This window comes from Astatotilapia calliptera, chromosome 20 (assembly GCF_964374335.1).
Source record: "Astatotilapia calliptera chromosome 20, fAstCal68.1, whole genome shotgun sequence".
NCBI lineage: Eukaryota > Metazoa > Chordata > Actinopteri > Cichliformes > Cichlidae > Astatotilapia > Astatotilapia calliptera.
The window spans coordinates 15,132,810-15,148,695 of NC_137441.1; the positions used below are offsets into that span (position 1 = coordinate 15,132,810).

A 15,886-nucleotide genomic window follows, 5' to 3' on the forward strand; every position below is an offset into this window, starting at 1 on the left:
ATGGAACGCCAGGACTGCCATAATGAATTAATTAAATACACCATTAAATAATTAATTAAATGTGGCAATAATTAATTAAAATTGGAATTAATTAATTAAATAAATAGTTATGACACATGTAATTAATTAATTATTGACACATTTAATTAATTATTTATGTATTTCACATTTTAATTAATTATTGACACATTTAATTAATTAATTATTGACACATTTAATTAATTATTTATGTATTTCACATTTTAATTAATTATTGACACATTTAATTAATTATTGACACATTTAATTAATTATTTAATGATATATTTATTTATTTCATTTTGGCAGTCCTGACGCCTGGCTCTCGTCATGAAATAATTTTATCTGTCAGCCTCACCCATCAAACTCAGGGGGCGGGGTTAACGCTGCCCATGCAGCTTCTCTAACATTTGATTGGTTGCCGTGCAAAGTAAGTCAAAACAGGTCGATCCTAGATAATCGATTGCTTGTGTAGACTTGGGGCAGCCAGTTATCCCAGAATGCAGATCAAATCACAGGCCGTTTTTCTGTCACCAGCTACACTTTTAACAGTGTTTTAGCCGCGAATGTCGCGCCGTATGTCTGGTCAGGTTGTCAACATAGAACATGTTTGCAAAAGTGCTCAGATGTTTTCAGAGATTTCACTAGCTCTGCTAACAGTTAGCATGCAGAGCGCACCGAGGGGGTACATTAACCGGTTTGTTTACATATTCCACTCTCCGTGTTCCACATGTTGCATTCGCAGATTCTCTTTTTCACCGAACGATCGTCTCTTTCCGCCTGGTCTTGTGTCTCTGTGCTTCTGTAACATAAAGAACGAGCTGACATTTTTCTCACGAAACCAGCGATCAGCTCAGCAGACCCTCAGTTTACCTGCATGCATCCTCCTCCTCATCTGCCAGCTGTTTAACACCTGCTGCTAATTCAAGAAACACGCCTAGTTACCTGGTGATAGTCACAGTTTAACTGCACAAGATAAGTAAATATAGTATTTTCCCCGAGCGCAGAGCTGCTGGAGCTTGTTTCCTTACAGAGCACTTTATAGGCGAACAGCTTCATCAGCGGCTGATGTCCAATCACCAGCACACAGCTTTCAAACCTCAGCTGAGTTTTAGCTCTCAGTGGTTAAACGCTGGACTTCATTCACTCAGGTTCTGTCTGTCGGGTCACGTTTACTTCGCTGTTTTATTTACAACTGAGCAAATCGGTTTGGCTGAGGTTAAAGTTACGTTTCATAACTGCATAGTTTCACAGACGTTTAATGGTTCACTGGCACATGTGTTAGACTGAACTATCATCTAAATATCATCTGTTTTTTAATAGTTATTCAACTGTATTCTAAGCACCAGCTGTCTGTTAGAATGTGATTTTTTTTTCTCTCTCTGTTGGCAGAGGTATAAAAATGCGCAGAAAAATCTGACGTGCATGGCGAACTTCACCGACGATATTTAGGGAGGAATAAACACACATCAAACATAAATGAACCATTTGCCTGTCTCCATAATTGAGAGCATTTTCTCTTCTTATGTCAACACTCTCTCTCTCTCTCTCTCTTTTTTTTTTTTTTTTTTTTTTTTTTTTTTTTGCTTTTTCGGTCATGTTATGTTTACCTGTCAAAGGCTTGTTACAAACTATGAAACACATTGTGCAGACTTCTGGATGTTAGAAGAAAACGAATACTGCTCATGACTGAGACTAAAGGCAGGAAGGTGTCCTTTAAAACTAAACATGTTAATAGGACCTCCCTGTTTATATCATAGTTTATGATATAGCACGTGTATTTCAGTAATAGCCTGCTGAGGCCACTATACGTGCTGGCCTCATATCAAATGTGAAGGCAGACTGAGTCTATGTTTGACGTTTGTTTATATCTAATCTTCCTTTTCAAACATTTAAACAGCAGCGAGTCTGCAGCTGAGGGAATACAAATTCAAATTGTCGGAACAGGTTTGCTCGTTTCTTGGATTCATTTGGTGATTTATTAAATGTATAACTGTGTGGTGGGGCGTGGTCTGCGGTGCCGTGCAGGGAGGGCGGACGCACCTGCACGGCATCCTTAATCACGCCCGCCTAGTTAAAAACACGGGGACTGAGGGGTTTGGGGGTGTTGTGGTGTGGTGAGATGTAAATAAAGATGACTCTGAACGTTGCTCCGTGGTCCCGCCGTGTCTTATTCACGCCACATTGGTGCCGAAACCCAGGAGGCAGCACGGCGGGTCCATATCGGAGCCAGGGAATGGAGGAGCTGGCCCAGAGGGTGGCCGAAATGGCGGCCGCCCAGCGGGAGCAGGCGGCGGAGGTGCGTCGCCAGCAGGAAGAGCTGCAGGACCAGTCCGAGCGGCACCTGGAAAGGATTGGGGAGCTGGCGGCGCTGCTCTGGGCCTGGGCGCCACCCCCACAGGTGTGTCCCGAGGACAGTGAAGCGGTGGAGGAGCCGCGTGAGGCACCTCAGCAGCCGGAGGTGGCAGACGAGGCGCGCGGGGATCTGCGCCTGCCGGAGGAGGGGGAACAGCCAGGTGAAGGGCTGCTCCTGCCGGGAGTGGTGGATGAGCCGCTCCAACCGGAGGCGGCAGACGAGGTGCGCGAGGGTCTGCGCCGGTTGGAGAAAGAGGAGCTGCACGAGGGGCTGCTCGAGCCGGGAGTGGCGGCGGAGGGAGCAGTAGTGACGGAGGAGTCGCGCTATGGGCTGCTCCAGCAGGGAGCGACAGCGGTGACGGAGGGGCCGCGCAAGGAGCTGGAGGTCCCAGTGCCAGGGGAGCTTGCTCGAGTGGAACTGGCGAGCGAGGCGGGCGCCACGCTTGAGATCGCCGTGCTCGCCAGAACGGCCTCACCACCACCAGAGGCCTGTACACGCCACACCTCTGCCCAGCCACCTGTGAGCTGGGGCTCACGCTTGTGCCGGCCGCGCCGGGTGCACCTGTCACGTGTCCGACTTCCGAACCAGCTTTGCCTGCGCCGCTGGATTCGCGGGCGGCCGCCTGAACTCGCACCTCCCCGTCGCTTGGCCGGGGCCAGGGGGTGCCAGCTGTCCGGGCTGACTCCCTCTCCCACTGGCGGTGGGGGAGTAGGTTCGGCCGGATGGCTCCCCGGCCTCAATCGGGCGATGGGGGTATGTGGTGGGGCGTGGTCTGCGGTGCCGTGCAGGGAGGGCGGACGCACCTGCACGGCATCCTTAATCACGCCCGCCTAGTTAAAAACACGGGGACTGAGGGGTTTGGGGGTGTTGTGGTGTGGTGAGATGTAAATAAAGATGACTCTGAACGTTGCTTCGTGGTCCCGCCGTGTCTTATTCACGCCACAAACTGTTATTCTAATCTGCTGCTGAGTCTCTTACACTTTTCTTTATGCTGTATATTTTCACGTCTCTGGAATAGTTGGCAGTTAGATAGTCAGCTGGGAAACTTTGTTAACTCATGGAGCTGAGGATATCGTGGATATGCTGACCTCGCTGCGTGGTGTACAGAGCGAGGTCAGCATGATTAATATTCACAATAAAAATATTAGCCGAACATCATGAAGTCTGTATGTGTTTCATAGTGTCGAACAACCTTTGTACAGTTAAAGCCAGCAGTTACTACATGACGGAAACACCAACGTTATCTCTTTTATGTGTTTATACACAGGTCATGCTGATTACTGAACAAAAACCCAAAGATCAGATGTTAAACAGATTTATTTGCTCTCTCTCCTCCTTAAACATGTTTTTAATGTTAGTTATAATTCAGAATTGGCGACTGAAACACGTAGGACACATAAGAACATCAGGAAATAAAACACCGATAAATATAACCTCAGTAAAAGAAGTCAGCGGGGGTTACTACAGCTGTGTACCGGGGCCTGCGCTTTGTCGGTGGGATTGCTTGCGAGGCGAGCGGGTCTATCCCACGCTTTGCCGTGAGACTGGGACGACATCTCCGAAATCATCGAAACACTTTTGCAAAGAGGCTGTATCTTGACAAACCGACCAGACACATGAAGATTAAACCACTACATTCTCGGCTAAAAAAATATTAAAACGGTATTTGGTAACACACAAACAGGGTTTTTCAAAGCTCAGTTCTGTTAGCTTCCACATGCCGGTTGTGTGCTAGAAACAATGGCCACCAGGCCAAAGCAATGGTTTTGACTCGATCAGCGTTAACCCCGCCCCCTGAGTTTGATGGGTGAGGCTGACAGATAAAATTATTTCATGATGAGAGCCAGGCGTCAGGACTGCCAAAATGAAATAAATAAATATATCATTAAATAATTAATTAAATGTGTCAATAATTAATTAAATGTGTCAATAATTAATTAAAATGTGAAATATATAAATAATTAATTAAATATGTCAATAATTAATTAATTAAATGTGTCAATAATTAATTAAAACATGAAATACATAAATAATTAATTAAATGTGTCAATAATTAATTAATTACATATATCATAACTATTTATTTAATTAATTAATTCCAATTTTAATTAATTATTGCCACATTTAATTAATTATTTAATGGTGTATTTAATTAATTCATTATGGCAGTCCTGGCGTTCCATAGCTAAGAAGCGTGTGTGCTTGTACAAAGGCCGTTCAGCCTCAGGATTTACACTCGGCTCCACGCTGTGGTGTAATCTATATTGATGTACATCATGCGCCACTAGGCGGCAGTACTTACCCTTTAGTCAGGAAATGATGGCATGTAATCAGACGAGAGTAAGCTAAAATAAAAGATGGTTGTTGCTCCACGTTATCGCTTGAGCGGGGAGTTTTATTCAAGAGCCCAACACAACATGGTGTCAGAAGTGCACTTGCTCTAAGCGGTGAACTGAGAAAATTGAAAAAACGTCAGCTTGGCGAACTGCTAGCGACAAACACGACGGAGCAAGCAGCAGCTCTACCGGTGGCAACTGGCCCGGTTATGGCAGCTCCACCAGCGGCTACTTTCATCATCAAGCCACCGGAACCGTTCGACTTCGCAAAGCCCCAAGAATGGGAGAAGTGGATCAGACGTTTCGAGCATTTTAGAATGGCAAGTAATCTGAACGGTTCAACAGATGCTAACCAAGTGAACACATTAGTTTACTGCATGGGAGACGAGGCTGACGACGTGCTAAGGGGACTTGACCTAACAGACGGGCAGCGCCAGCAGTACGATGCGGTCAGAAACGCATTTGATAGACATTTTGTCCCCAGAAAGAATGTGATTTATGAAAGAGCAAAGTTTAATAAGCGAGTACAACAGCCAGCAGAAACAGTTGACTCCTTCATAACAGCTCTATATGCTCTCGCTGAAAACTGGGAATATGGTGAACTTCATGATGAACTTTTAAGGGATAGACTCGTTGTGGGTCTTAAAGATTCATCACTGTCAGAGAGAATGCAGCTCAACAAAGATTTGACCCTAACCAAAGCTATCACAATGGCGAGACAATCTGAGGAAATAAAAAGACAGCAAACTGACCTAAGAGGTGAAAGCAGCACTGGCAAAACAGCCGTGGATGCCGTGCATGTCAGGAAATCACAGCCAAATAAATTCGGAAGCAGAGAGCAAAAGCAGTTCAAGCCACAAAAACCACGAATAACAAAACAAGAGAATAAAACATGTTCTAAATGTGGAAAAGCACAGATGCACCCAGCAGCACAGTGCCCAGCTAAAAATGCAGAATGCCACAACTGTGGGAAACGTGGACACTACGGGAGAGTTTGTAGGTCTACAGCTGTGCATGAGGTGGCAGACAGTGCAGATGAACTTTTCCTAGGAGAACTGGATTCAGGAGAAGACCCCTGGCTTGCTAAAATCTGCGTGAGAGGCAAAAGCATGACATTTAAATTAGACTCGGGGGCAGATGTCACAGCTATCTCAGAGGAGACATTCAAAGACATTAAGCAGCCAAATGAGCATTTGCAAAAAGCTGAAAAGCCACTGTATGGACCAGGAGGTGCAGCACTGACCGTACTTGGGTCCACAAAGGAGGACATTTCCTACAGTGACAGGAACACTACAGAGACAATCTATGTAGTCAGAAATCTGCGTGTAGCTCTCTTAAGCAGGACAGCTTCTGTGAGACTGAAACTAATTGCCCGAATGGACAATGTTGACCTTGAGACAGTGAAGAAAGCGTACCCGAAACTATGTGATGGGCTCGGGCTTGTTCAAAAACCATACACGATTAAGCTGAAGCCCGACGCTAAACCTTATTCACTGAAAGTGCCAAGGCGTGTTCCGCTGCCACTACTGGGCAAAGTCAAAACAGAGCTGCAGAGGATGGAACAGTTGGGAGTAATCAGTTGTGTGGAAGAGCCCACAGACTGGTGTTGCGGCATGGTCGTAGCCCCCAAAAAGGACAAAGAGAAAGTCCGCATCTGTGTGGACATGACACCTTTAAATGAGTCAGTGTGTTGTGAAAGATATATCCTTCCCTCTGTAGACCAAACGCTAGGCATGCTCACAGGTGCGCAGTATTTCTTCAAGCTCGATGCTAACATGGGCTTTTGGCAAATACCGCTGTCCAAAGAATCTGCTCTCCTCACCACATTTATTACGCCATTTGGTAGGTACCATTTCAATCGTTTGCCATTTGGTATTTCCAGTGCACCGGAGCATTTCCAAAACATGATGGTGACGGAAGTGACAGCCGGCCTCACGGGACTCGTGTGCCACATGGACGACATCCTGGTCTGGGGATCCACGAGAGAGGAGCACGACATGAGACTTCACGCTGTCCTCGACCGTGCAGAGAAGGCGGGCGTCACCCTGAACATGTCAAAATATGAGTTTGGCAAAAGAGCAGTGAAATTCTTAGGATTCATTGTGTCATCTGAAGGCATGAGTCCTGACCCTGACAAAACTAGCGCAGTGCAGAATATGAAAGAGCCAAGCTCCATGAGTGAGCTTAGGAACTTCTTAGGAATGGTGAATCAGCTGGGGAAATTCATCCCAAACCTCTCCGAAAAAGACAAACCACTGAGAGACTTGCTTTCAACTAAAAACATGTGGTACTGGGGGCATGAGCAACAAAACGCGTTTAACAGTTTAAAACAAGAACTGTCATCTGCACCAGTACTACAGCTTTACAACCCAAACAAACCCCAAAAAGATCTCAGCAGATGCCTCTTCATACGGGTTGGGGGCAGTCTTATTACAGAAAGACAATGACGTGTGGTCACCTGTCGCGTATGCCTCGCGATCATTGACAGCCACAGAGCAGCGCTATGCTCAGCTGGAAAAAGAAGCGCTGGCGCTCACCTGGGCCTGTGAAAGATTCAGTGACTTTATTCTAGGGCTACACTTTGAGCTTGAGACCGACCATAAGCCACTTGTGAGCCTACTTGGAGGACAAGCCCTGGATTTGCTTCCACCGCGGATACAGAGATTCCGCATGCGCCTAATGAGGTATTCTTACACTATAAGGCACATTCCAGGCAAAAGCCTCACCACAGCCGACACGCTGTCACGGTTACTGCTGGCAGGCAGCGTGATTCCCAGAGACAATGATCTTATGGAGGACACCGATATTTACGTTGACGCAGTGCTGCAGGGCCTTCCTACTAGCAGCAAATACCTTACAGATCTCCGTGAGCAGCTACAGTCTGACAGCGTCTGTTCCCAAGTCATGAAGTTCTGTGCAGAGGGCTGGCCGGACAGGAACCAGCTGCAGGGAGTGGTAAAACACTACTGGTCTGAAAGAGCAGTTTTGAGTGTACACAATGGACTACTACTGCGAGGCACAAGGTTGGTCATACCTGCAAACATGCGAAATGCAGTTTTGGACAAAATACACGAGGGACACCAAGGGGTAGTTAAGTGTAGAGAACGTGCGCGACAAGCAGTGTGGTGGCCAGGCTTGAGTAATCAGATCAGTGAACTTGTCCTTAAGTGCAGGCTGTGCATACAGGAGAGAGTTAATGTGAGGGAACCTCTTATGCCCACACGTTTACCTGAGAGGCCATGGCAGAATTTAGGAGCTGATTTGTTCACACTAAAAGACAAAAACTATCTGTTGGTAGTAGATTATTTCTCGAGATATGTCGAGATTGCTCAACTCAGCCCAACTCGTTCAGCCAATGTGATTGTGCATTTAAAGTCAATATTTGCACGCCATGGAATACCTGAAGCATTGATTACCGATAATGGCCCACAATTTGTATGTCAAGAAATGAGAGACTTTGCAAAGGACTACTGTTTTGAGCATGCCACCAGTAGTCCCAGGTACCCGCAGAGCAACGGTGAGGCAGAGAGGGGCGTCCAGACCATCAAGAATCTTTTCAAAAAAGCTAGCGATCCATACAAGGCATTGCTGGCATACAGAACAACAGCACTGGCGAATGGCTACAGCCCGGCTCAACTTCTCATGGGGCGCAGGTTTCGTACTACCTTGCCAATGCTTCCTGAAACCTTACAGCCCCGTCTGCCTGATTTTCAGCAGGTTTGTTGTTCAGAGAGAGAGAAACGGCTGAGACAAACCGAATGTTTTAACAAAAGACATAGAACAAGAGAACTGGATAAATTGTTGCCAGGGCAACCAGTCTGGATCACGGATGCAAAAGCACAGGGCACAGTGACATCAGTCCACCCAACTCCACGATCGTACATCATCAGTGGACCCCAAGGGACAATCAGAAGGAACCACAGTCATCTTGTGCCGATCCCGCAAACAGAGACTCAAACCGAAGCAAAACAGATCCAGTCCACTCCTACAGAGACTGTTTCTGAGCCAAGCGCACCCCATACACCAGGTGTGGTTAGAACCCGGTCTGGTAGGGAAGTGATTAAACCGAAAAGACTTGATCTGTGAAGCTAATTGTTTGAAAAGGGAAAAGTTGTATTTCAAATGCTAAGTTGTGGTTTTGAGAGTAGCATGTTTAAAAGGGAAAATGGTTGGACATCTGTTACAAGAGAAAAGAAAGTGTTTATGAAAATACCGAGTTTATGTTTCCTGAAATGTTGGGGTATGTCTGTATTGAAAAAAAAATTATGCAGTTATGTTTTGTTTGAAGAGCAAAAGAATGTACCAGCCTAACTTTAGTAAGGGGGATGTGGTGTAATCTATATTGATGTACATCATGCGCCACTAGGCGGCAGTACTTACCCTTTAGTCAGGAAATGATGGCATGTAATCAGACGAGAGTAAGCTAAAATAAAAGATGGTTGTTGCTCCACGTTATCGCTTGAGCGGGGAGTTTTATTCAAGAGCCCAACACAACACACGCGGATATGTGAAGAATGAAGGGACCCTGCTAGTGATGGACAGATGAAGCCCCATGAAGCACTGAAGCTTTTCATCCAATTGGTTCACCCCAACGCGAAGCTTCATGAAGCTTCATTTGCTCTAGCAGGACACCTACTGGACGTAAAAATAATAGCTGGCATGAATTTGAAGAGTGTGGCATTTTGCACACAGCCTGTAAATGTCAACAACAAAAGGAGTGTGTAAAACATGTATATTGTAGTGATGGCAGTATACTGTGTATATTTATACTGGCAGTATGGGAAATGATTATTTGGAAATGCTTGAAATGGAAATGATCATTTACTGTGAGGTGAGGTGTGGTTGGGGTGTGGACAGTGGTTGTGCTTTTGTAACGTTGAGGTATGGACAGCTACACACTGAGGCTTTGAGCCTCAGTCCTGCCTGTTCACATTTTATTCTGTAAAAACTAAATTTTCACTGCTTTTATGACCTTTTTAGTGGGGGCATGATTTAACAAATCTTTTGAATCCTTTGTCCTCCACAATGCTAAATGGCTGGGAGTCCTCAATCACCATGCTGACCAGGTCTTCATCTATTTGAGATTGTTCTCCTGAGGAAAGACAATAAAGATAAAGCACAAATATAAATATCACACACGTAACTTATAACAGTTGTATAATATTGTTATATCATTTAGTAACATTACTGCATCCTATATTATCATTGCATTTGATGGCTCACCTGATCTTGCTCCACGATCGGTGTCCTCCTTATTCTCATGCAAAGCTCTGTAGTGCCTAAGCATGGATGAGGTGTTGTTGTTATATCCCAGCTCCCTGGCACATAGCAAACACTTCACCTTGTACAAAAGTCAAGACAGCTCAACATAAATTGTATTGCACCATCAGTATCATGAAAATACCTCTTCTAGAAAAATATACATACCTTGTTGGGAGGAATAAGATCAAAATGTTCCCACACAGGGGAGGACATCCTCCTCTTCTTAGCTGGCTCCATTCTCTCCTGACTTTCCTCACTCTCATAAACCTCCATACGGTCTCCAAACTCTCACTAACCGCAACTCTCCATCAAACACCCACATTTTTGAATGAAGTCTGAGGGGTTTATATCGCTGTCATATCTCGCGGCAAAGTTCGAACCACTTCATGAACCAGTCACGTGGTACAGCCGGGCAGCGAGGCTTCGGACGTCATCATTTTCAGCTCCTCCCATAAATGAAGCAAGCCTCGATACGCGCTTCGCGGAAACGCCCCCTCCATTACTCGACACACGCTCCGAAGCCTCGATACAGAACGTCCCATCACTAGACCCTGCAGCGAAACGGAGAGCGCAACCTCTGACTGAGTGCCTGTTTTCACAGTCTGACAACCTGTTGAAGGTAACGTGCTAACATGGCTAACGCTAGCATCACCGCACGTAGCCCCGTTATTTTAAGGTGATCTTAGTTTATGAAAATTTTCGTCAGTCCAGATGTTACCACATTACTCTGTGGTACTTGGAGTTAAAACAACTGAGGCAGGCTCATTAAAATAACAGCTATCAGTTCTCTCATTCCTTATATCAAGACTGGAGATCACACTACTGGTTTCAGTTCATTTAATATGTGAGTGCACAGATTCATTCTCAACTGGACATAAACGATGATCAAAGGTTGTATATGTGATGAAGTCAAATCCCAGCCTCTAACACAGTGCGCTGAATCTTAGCTTTGAATGTCCAGTATATTCTAATCAGTGCAATTTAAGCATTCACTGAACCTACAGTATCTACACCTGTGTGGCAAATGTATGGTAAAGACACAGATAATGAAATTTAATTATTAATACAATATACATCATGAGAAACAAAAGCTGAAATTGATTCAGTTTAGTACTTTTCTCTGTATGCTCTGTGATTATAAAGGCCTTAAATTCTGTGATATATATATATATATATATATATATATATATACTGTAAATGATTTTCACAGAGGTCTTAAAGTAGTTAAATCTCTGCTGATAGTCTGGTTGTTTATATTTTCACGGTTTTGTGACTGTAGGGCTGTTTGATGACGATTTGGACTCCTCTGGGAAATGAGGACACACCCACATCTGTTCCATACTGCAGCCGTTGATGGTGTTACAGCTCTTAGGCAGCTTTGGGGCCTCAGACACACACACCTGAAAACCAGCACCTGGACTCCATGCAGGAGAGACGGCCTCATCCTTTACTTCCTAATCTCTTTCTTCTTTAACACACAATTAAAATCACTCCAAAAGAGTGTAAACTTACTGAGGAAGTCTCTAACTTGTACACATTTGTACTTTTACTTGTTTTCTAAGTTTTTATTCTTCTGTATTTATTCTTTTGTATCATGTGCCACAGTCATACTGAACTTGTCTAATTTCGATTCACTGTTTGAGTTTGGTCTTAAACTCCAGAGAATACCACCTGGTTCAACAATCTTTTTATCTTATTATTTGCAAAACTGTTTTCTTCTGAGAGATGCTCCTGAGGCTGAAATTGAGCCCAGAGAAACAACAACAAAGTTTAGTTCCTCTGGATTGTCCATGGACAAATAATTTCATCACTCATCCAGGTGACTTCACCAGTATCATGGATGAGTGATGCATATATCTCCCACTGGAAACCATTGTGTTCAGTCAATCGACTTTTTTAAGGAGAGTTGTTAGATGCTGTGCTCATGAGGACAATGAGTTTTAACTTGCAGCACAACAATCAAAACACTTAACTGAGAAGAATTAAGTCAAAATGTAATATCCTCATATGATGACACATCACACATGACCCAGCATTGTTCTAAGAATGCAAACTCTCTTATTGGAAGTTTCCACAGCTGCCAGAAAGGGACAGATTTCTGGCTGGTCTTAATGAGTGGTCATTACTCTCTCGTTTTCTCTGGAATTGCTGCACAGAGGATGTAACACCCATGATAAGTGCTGAGGTGTGTCCTTGTCAGGAATTAGCCATCCTCAGCTTTCAGGTAAGGAAAAGTGGAACCAGAAGATATTCAAATGCATCTCTCCACAGCTGCTGATTCTACAAAAAAACAAAGTTTGTTAAAAACATTTGCAGGTGAATCACCACTGATTTATCACTGACATCCATTTACTCAAAAATTACTGGCAAGTGGATAACTAGAATATATAGTTTATAATTTCAACAATGTACTGTAAAAAAATGGAATTTTATATGACAAATGTGGTGTGGTGCTTGTGGAATTTTTAACAAGGACCCTACAAAACTTTACAGTACTCATGCTGCCAAACTTCTGATGGCTCAGTGTGCAGTTCCTGCTTTAAATGCATTCACTTTTAAGACTAAGAAATCTAAGTGATAAGAGGCCAGAAATGTTTGAACTCGCTTATGAACCTAAATCACTGAGGCCGTCTCGCCTGCATGGAGTCCAGGTGCTGGTTTTCCAGTGTGTGCGTCTGATGCCCCAAAGCTGCCTCAGAGCTGTAACACCATCAACGGCTGCAGTATGGAACAGATGTGGGTGTGTCCTCATCTCCCAGAGGAGTCCAGATCGTCATCAAACAGCCCTACAGACACAAAAACGTGAAAATATAAACAACCAGACTATCAGCAGAGATTTAACTACTTTAAGACCTCTGTGAAAATCATTTACAGTATATATATACTGTAAATGATACATATACATACACATACACATATATATATACATATATACATACACACAGTGGGGCAAAAAAGTATTTAGTCAGCCACCGATTGTGCAAGTTCCCCCACCTAAAATGATGACAGAGGTCAGTAATTTGCACCAGAGGTACACTTCAACTGTGAGAGACAGAATGTGAAAAAAAAAATCCATGAATCCACATGGTAGGATTTGTAAAGAATTTATTTGTAAATCAGGGTGGAAAATAAGTATTTGGTCAATAACAAAAATACAACTCAATACTTTGTAACATAACCTTTGTTGGCAATAACAGAGGTCAAACGTTTACTATAGGTCTTTACCAGGTTTGCACACACAGTAGCTGGTATTTTGGCCCATTCCTCCATGCAGATCTTCTCGAGAGCAGTGATGTTTTGGGGCTGTCGCCGAGCAACACGGACTTTCAACTCCCGCCACAGATTTTCTATGGGGTTGAGGTCTGGAGACTGGCTAGGCCACTCCAGGACTTTCAAATGCTTCTTACGGAGCCACTCCTTTGTTGCCCGGGCGGTGTGTTTTGGATCATTGTCATGTTGGAAGACCCAGCCTCGTTTCATCTTCAAAGTTCTCACTGATGGAAGGAGGTTTTGGCTCAAAATCTCACGATACATGGCCCCATTCATTCTGTCCTTAACACGGATCAGTCGTCCTGTCCCCTTGGCAGAAAAACAGCCCCATAGCATGATGTTTCCACCCCCATGCTTCACAGTAGGTATGGTGTTCTTGGGATGCAACTCAGTATTCTTCTTCCTCCAAACACGACGAGTTGAGTTTATACCAAAAAGTTCTACTTTGGTTTCATCTGACCACATGACATTCTCCCAATCCTCTGCTGTATCATCCATGTGCTCTCTGGCAAACTTCAGACGGGCCTGGACATGCACTGGCTTCAGCAGCGGAACACGTCTGGCACTGCGGGATTTGATTCCCTGCCGTTGTAGTGTGTTACTGATGGTGACCTTTGTTACTTTGGTCCCAGCTCTCTGCAGGTCATTCACCAGGTCCCCCCGTGTGGTTCTGGGATCTTTGCCCACCGTTCTCATGATCGTTTTGACCCCACGGGATGAGATCTTGCGTGGAGCCCCAGATCGAGGGAGATTATCAGTGGTCTTGTATGTCTTCCATTTTCTGATGATTGCTCCCACAGTTGATTTTTTCACACCAAGCTGCTTGCCTATTGTAGATTCACTCTTCCCAGTCTGGTGCAGGTCTACAATACTTTTCCTGGTGTCCTTCGAGAGCTCTTTGGTCTTGGCCATGGCGGAGTTTGGAGTCTGACTGTTTGAGGCTGTGGACAGGTGTCTTTTATACAGATGATGAGTTCAAACAGGTGCCATTCATACAGGTAACGAGTGGGGGACAGAAAAGCTTCTTACAGAAGACGTTACAGGTCTGTGAGAGCCAGAGATTTTCCTTGTTTGAGGTGACCAAATACTTATTTTCCACCCTAATTTACGGATAAATTCTTTACAAATCCTACCATGTGGATTCATGGATTTTTTTTTCACATTCTGTCTCTCACAGTTGAAGTGTACCTCTGGTGCAAATTACTGACCTCTGTCATCATTTTAAGTGGGGGAACTTGCACAATCGGTGGCTGACTAAATACTTTTTTGCCCCACTGTGTGTGTGTGTGTGTATGTATATATATATATATATATATATATATATATATATATATATATATATATATATATATATATATATATATATATATCTCACAGAATTTAAGGCCTTTATAATCACAGAGCATAGAGAGAAAAGTACTAAACTGAATCAATTTCAGCTTTTGTTTCTCGTGATGTATATTGTATTAATAATTAAATTTCATTATCTGTGTCTTTACCACACAGGTGTAGATACTGTAGGTTCAGTGAATGCTTAAATTGCACTGATTAGAATATACTGGACATTCAAAGCTAAGATTCAGCGCACTGTGTTAGAGGCTGGGATTTGACTTCATCACATATACAACCTTTGATCATCGTTTATGTCCAGTTGAGAATGAATCTGTGCACTCACATATTAAATGAACTGAAACCAGTAGTGTGATCTCCAGTCTTGATATAAGGAATGAGAGAACTGATAGCTGTTATTTTAATGAGCCTGCCTCAGTTGTTTTAACTCCAAGTACCACAGAGTAATGTGGTAACATCTGGACTGACGAAAATTTTCATAAACTAAGATCACCTTAAAATAACGGGGCTACGTGCGGTGATGCTAGCGTTAGCCATGTTAGCACGTTACCTTCAACAGGTGGTCAGACTGTGAAAACAGGCACTCAGTCAGAGGTTGCGCTCTCCGTTTCGCTGCAGGGTCCCTTCATTCTTCACATATCCGTGTCGAGCCGAGTGTAAACCCTGAGGCTGAACGGCCTTTGTACAAGCACACACGCTTCTTAGCAGGGCGAAGCTATGAGCTAGAAAAATCCAGGCAGACAGCCTGTATCTGTCCAACCAATCAGAGAGCTCCTTACATCCCACGGTGTGGCTAATTTGAATAGCGGCAAGGAAATTGTTAATCGAAGAGCTAATCCAGCAGCTAATCCAGCAACTAATCCCTGAGCGAACAGGAAAGGGAAATGGATTTTGAAATGAAATTTATTAACGTGCAAATGGAAAAAGATTCTTGAAATGCAGTTTATTAAATTGGAATTCAAAAATGAATTTACAAATGCAGAATTTATTCTACAATTCATTATTTAAGCACAGAATTCTTTATTTTGATGCACGTGGCTCTTGTGGTACTCCATAGTGAAAAAGGTTTTGATTGTTGGATTGTGTTTTGCTCAGGTGAGTGTGTGTTATGAAAAATCTGTTTCGAGAATGCATTAAGAGTGGTGAGAATGACTTTTCTACTGTGAGAACTGAGCCAAATTGATTGAGAAAAACTATAATGTAGAGTTACATTTTTTCACAAACAAAATGAAATGTGAAGGATTTTTTTGAAACTTCAAAAAACTGATGAAATGGAAAAAAGCAAAATGATACT

At 43.7% G+C, this 15,886-nt stretch overlaps 2 long non-coding RNA genes across 2 annotated transcripts; one reads left to right on the forward strand and one right to left on the reverse strand.

Moving 5' to 3' along the window:
• Positions 1-10,360: 10,360 nt before the first annotated feature.
• On the forward strand, positions 10,361-11,655 carry LOC145422990 (uncharacterized). The gene is made up of 2 exons (XR_013904131.1): positions 10,361-10,591; positions 11,252-11,655. It is a non-coding gene; the product is annotated as an uncharacterized LOC145422990 (long non-coding RNA).
• A 294-nt stretch (positions 11,656-11,949) lies between these two features.
• On the reverse strand, positions 11,950-15,309 carry LOC145422989 (uncharacterized). The gene is made up of 3 exons (XR_013904130.1): positions 15,143-15,309; positions 12,586-12,758; positions 11,950-12,252 (listed from the first exon to the last, which is right to left on the reverse strand). It is a non-coding gene; the product is annotated as an uncharacterized LOC145422989 (long non-coding RNA).
• Between the last annotated feature and the right edge of the window lie 577 nt (positions 15,310-15,886).